Source organism: Zingiber officinale, chromosome 7B, assembly GCF_018446385.1.
Source record: "Zingiber officinale cultivar Zhangliang chromosome 7B, Zo_v1.1, whole genome shotgun sequence".
NCBI classification, from domain to species: domain Eukaryota; kingdom Viridiplantae; phylum Streptophyta; class Magnoliopsida; order Zingiberales; family Zingiberaceae; genus Zingiber; species Zingiber officinale.
The window spans coordinates 59,935,918-59,941,324 of record NC_055999.1 but is presented as its reverse complement, the minus strand read 5'-3'; positions in this window follow the sequence as shown (position 1 = coordinate 59,941,324).

Here is a 5,407-nt window from a genome sequence, read left to right as displayed (position 1 = left end):
GAGAGTAGATCCAGACCCTAGATTAACATCAGTACCTTCAGATCATATTTTGGGCAAACTTTCACCGTTGATTTAGCTCAAAAGTTTCTCAGCCGTCCGATCAGAGAGGGAGTTGTTTAAAACGTTGAGAAGCTACAGTAGACCTTGAGCTCGGCTTCGCGATTCCACCACTGTTCATCTTCTTCGTCGCCGAAGCTTCCCTTCCACAATTCAGATCTAAGAGCAGATTTTCTTCTCCGACGACGATAACCAAGCTTCGGCGTTCATCTTCTGGCGATCAGAGAGCAGCCGAGGGAGGTTTCTCAGCCGCGCCTTGTTCTGTTCCACCGCCACATTGCCGATCGGGGAGGTTTCCGATCAGTGATCTTCGCATCCACCAGGGCTTCGAGGGAGGTTTCTTGGAGTTTCTGTACCTTTTCCGCATTCCATTCCGCAGCGAAGCTGGTTTGTTCTGATCAATCGAATTAGCTTGGCAAATCACAGAGCAAACTCTGTTTTCTTCGGTTGATGGTGATACCAGTCAGATGCGAGCTTGAGGGGAGGTTTCCAATGGCCATGAGCATCATCTGGTGATAGTTGGAAGCTTGGTAGTTCGTTGGATGTTCGAGGGGAGGTTTCCGAGAACAAATCTGTTTAACAACATATTGATGAAGTTTGGTTTCGGTTTTGGGATTGTGGAATGTTTAGGGTTTTAGTTTCCTTTATTCTATGTCTTTGAATTGTCCATGAACATGCTCAGATCTCGTGATCTGATTACATTTCTTTGCAATTTCTATTTTGTTTCATGTTTCCTTATGCAATTTTGTTTGTGATTTCTTGCTTACAAACCCCAATCTTAGATCTACTTTCTGATTAGTTTTGCAACACTGATACTAACAGTTGTAGGGTTTTGTAATTTAGTTAGCAATTTAGTCTTTGTTTCTATAATCTTGTTTAAGTGTGAGATGCTTAATTTGATGGTTAAGTTGCTATTTCTGTTCATCATCATGTTGCATTTGGATGTTAGAGTGAATTGAATGAACCTTTGGTTGTTATAAGCTAGTGCTTAAGTTTAATTCAAGGATTTATAAACTCAAACATTTTTGTTCAGCTCATTGGGTTTATTGTGATTAAGTTCAATGATTCATAATTGATACTAGCTTGTTGAGAATGAACCGATCTTAATCTTCCTTTTGATTGCAGTAGGATCCAATTAGCAATGGGAATGGAATGGAAAAGTTTAATTAACTTTGATGATGGCATTAATCAATTGGAATTAATTCTAGGATTTACACACACTTACTAGTTGCCCTTGGAAAAAAATACGACTTGGGACTCCATACTACACAAGTTTATTTTAGCTTATGTGAGTTTCAATCTTTATTAATTTGATGTGCCATGTGACACGAAAATGGCTAACACCATACGTAATCTGGCTTAGGCCAAGCAATCTTTTAGATCTATCTCTATAGATCTTAAGGCCTAAAATGTAGGCTGCTTCACCTAAGTCTTTCATTGAAAAATAATTCCCAAGCGAAGTCTTCACTGATTGAAGAGAAGGGATATCATTTTCAATGAGAAGTATGTCATCTACATACAATATGAGAAAGATGACTATACTCCCACAAACCTTCTTGTAGACACAAGGTTCTTCTTCATTCTTAATGAAACCAAACGTTTTGATTGCATCATCGAATCGAAGATTCCAACTTCTAGAAGCTTGCTTTAATCCATAAATAGATCTTTGCAACTTATACACCTTTCTAGCATTCTTTGGATCTACAAAACCCTCAGGTTGTGTCATGTACACATCCTCGAGTAGATTTCTGTTAAGAAATGCAGTTTGACATCCATCTGCCAGATCTCGTAATCATAATAAGCTGTAATAGCAAGCATGATCCGAAAGGACTTGAGCATCACAACTGGTGAAAAGGTTTCATCATAGTCTATACCATGAATCTGCTTGAATCCTTTAGCCACCAATCTACCTTTATAGTTATGCATATGACCATCCATGTCTGTCTTCACTTTGAAGACCCACTTACACCCAATGGGTTTGATCCCTTCATGTGGATCAACCAAAATCCATACTTGGTTAGTGTAGATGGATTCCATTTCGGATCTCATGACCTCTAGATATTTCTCAGAATTTGAGTCCTGTACAGCTTCCTGATAAGATGTGAGCTCATTGAGACCAATACGCTCTACATCACCATGCTCAGATAAGAGAAAAGAATATCTCTCAGGTTGACGACGGGTCCTATCAGATCTGCGTAGACCTTGTTCTACTTGAACAGGTTGTTGCTCCACAACTTCTTGCGGTTTAACAAAATCATGATCCACAACATCTTGTAGTACCTGTTCAGTTTCCATCAAGGCGTCGGTGCTAGTTTGTGTATCTTGAATTTCTTCAAGATCGATAGTACTCCCACTAGTTCTTCTAGAAATAAATTCCCTTTGCCTTGCGTGGCAACAACCAGTTTTGGCAACAAACACTTTGCCTTGCGTAGGATTATAGAAGTAATATCCCTTTGTTTCCTTGGGATATCCTACAAAATAGCACTTGTCTGATTTGGGTCCTAGTTTATCTGAGACTTATCGTCGAACATAAGCCTCGCATCCCCAAATCTTCATAAAAGACATATTGGGACTCTTCCCAGTCCATATCGTATATGGTGTCTTTATGACAGCCTTGGATGGAACGCGATTAAGTGTGAAAGCAGCCGTCTCAAGAGCATGTCCCCAGAAGGAAGCAGGAAGTTCTGTTTGACTCATCATCATTCATACCATGTCTTATACAGTACGATTTCTTCGTTCTGATACACTATTCCATTGTGGTGTTCTAGGTGGAGTGAGTTGAGATATTATCCCACACTTAATGAGATGGTCATGATACTCTTGGCTAAGATATTCCCCACCTCAATCTGATCGAAGCATCTTAATATTCTTACCAAGTTGATTTTGTACTTCATTCTTGAATTCTTTGAACTTTTCAAAGGATTCTGACTTATGTCGCATTAGATACACATAGCCATATCTACTAAAATCATCAATAAAAGTAATGATATAATTGTATCCTCCTCTAGCTGCTATTATGAAAGGGCCACATACATCTATATGTATGAGTCCTAACAAGTCATTAGCTCTTACACTATGTCCACTAAATGGAGTTTTTGTCATCTTGCCTTGAAGACAAGATTCACATATATCATATGATTCAAAATCAAATGAATCCAAAAGTCCATCCTTATGGAGTTGGGATATACGACTCTCATTTATGTGACCCAAGTGACAATGCAAGAGATATGTTTGGTTCAAATCATTAGACTTGAACCGTTTGGTATTTATGTTATAGATTGGGTTGTCAAAGTCTAGAACATAGAGTCCATTCACAATATGTGCACTACACGAGAACATTTCATTGAAATAAAAGGAACAACATTTGTCCTTTATTACAAATGAGAATCCTTTCTTGTCCAAACAAGAAACAGAGATGATGTTCTTAGGTAAGGCAGGGAAATAATAACACTCTTCAAGTTCTAAAATAAGTCCAGTGGGCAAAGATAAGGAATATGTTCCTACAGCTATAGTAGCAACTCTTGCGCCATTGCCTACTCATAGGTCCACTTCACCCTTTGTCAATATTCTACTATTTCTCAAGCCCTGCACATTAGTACAAATGTGAGATGCACATCCGACATCTAATACCCATGGAGAAGAAATAGATAGATTGACTTCTATAACATGTATACATGAGGCAGAAGTTTCACTTCTCTTCCTTTTCACTTCCTCTAGGTATAATTTGCAATTCCTCTTCCAATATTCGGTCTCACCACAGTGGAAGCAGATTCCTTCCTTAGCCACCCCACCTTTGGGTTTCAATGCATGAGCTTTGCCCTTGCCTTTGGCTTGGGTCTTACCCTTACCTTTGGTTCGGGTCTTACCCTTACCTTTGGTTCATGAAAAATTGACTATAGCTTTTGGACAATGATTGCAGAATTAGGTCAGTGGCCAATTCTTGGCCTAGCGAAAATCCCAGTCTTTGTAGGTTCTCCACATACCCGATCATTTTGAGCACATAAAGCCCTACGGGACTTCTTTCTTGCATTCTTCATTGAAATAGAGCTTTAGAGATCTCAAATCTCTCATGCCTTGCTTGTCCTTGATATAGTTGTCTAAGGTGTTCAACCATATCATAAGCATCCATGTTCTCATATTGCTTTTGAAGCTCAGAGTTCATGGTAGCGAGCATAAGGCATGATACATCTAATGCATCATCTTGATGCTTCTTATAAGCATTCTTATCAGCTCTAGTGGTAGTAGTGGGGGTGCTTCAGGAATGGGCTGCTCTAGGACGTATAGTTTTCTTTCTTGCTTGAGAACTATTCTCAAGTTTCTGTACTAGTCCAGGAAGTTAGCTCCATTGAGCTTGTCCTTATTATGGACAGATCATAGAGAGAGAGAGAGTATTTGACGTATTTGACGACATGGTGATCTACAACATTAAAATGTAGAAATAAGTATCATATTTTGATCATTTAACTAGGCCTTTAATTAAATGATTCTCCCACTAAATTGTAAAGCTTTGGTAGAAGCAAGTCATGGATGTGGTTTTACCCACAATATTAGCTCCAAATCCAATCACGATAACATTTATGTGGGACAAGATCCGTATTATACCTCATCTTGAGTTAGCTTTGGCTAATCACCCAAGACTTAGTATAATTTTGGCAGACAAATTTACCAATTACTGTTGGATCGAAAGCGCTAAAGGGAGGGGGGGGGGGTGAATAGCGCTCGTGGCTTTCACTATTTTCAAATTCGTAAATCGTACGAGTTTAAGCAGCGGAATAAAGAAAAGGGAACAAAAACAATACACAAGGACACGAGGAGTTACTTGGTTCGGAGCTTGTGGCGACTCCTACTCCAAGGCCTGCGATCGTTGATCGCTTTCGGTGGGCAACAACTATAAGCTCGAAACAATAGTACAGATTAAGATTTACAATGAGTGCGAGAATGTAAATTATACCAAACGACAGATTCTAAAACAGTGAAGCTCCGGGTCGTCGGAAGGTTGCTGCAGTACTTTGGGATGAACTTGTTAGCAATTGAACGCAGAAGGATCACTTGTGAATGCTTGAATTTAGTGCTGCTCAAACCCTCCTTATAAACAGTCATGGAGGTGCCTCCAGGCCGCTGTGTCGTACGCGTGGATCAGCTCTGATTTGGTCACACCTTATCCCATTGAAGGCGCCTCCAAGCTGCTCCAAGGTGCCTCCAACGCCTGGTCCAAGGTGCCTCCAGCTTCCTCCGAGGTGCCTCCAGCTAGCACCCGAGGCGCCTCCAAGCCCCATGGAGGCGCCTCGGACACTGTTCATCCGAGGCTAAGTGTGCTTCTTTGTTTCTGCAAAATGTGTTAGTCCCAAAC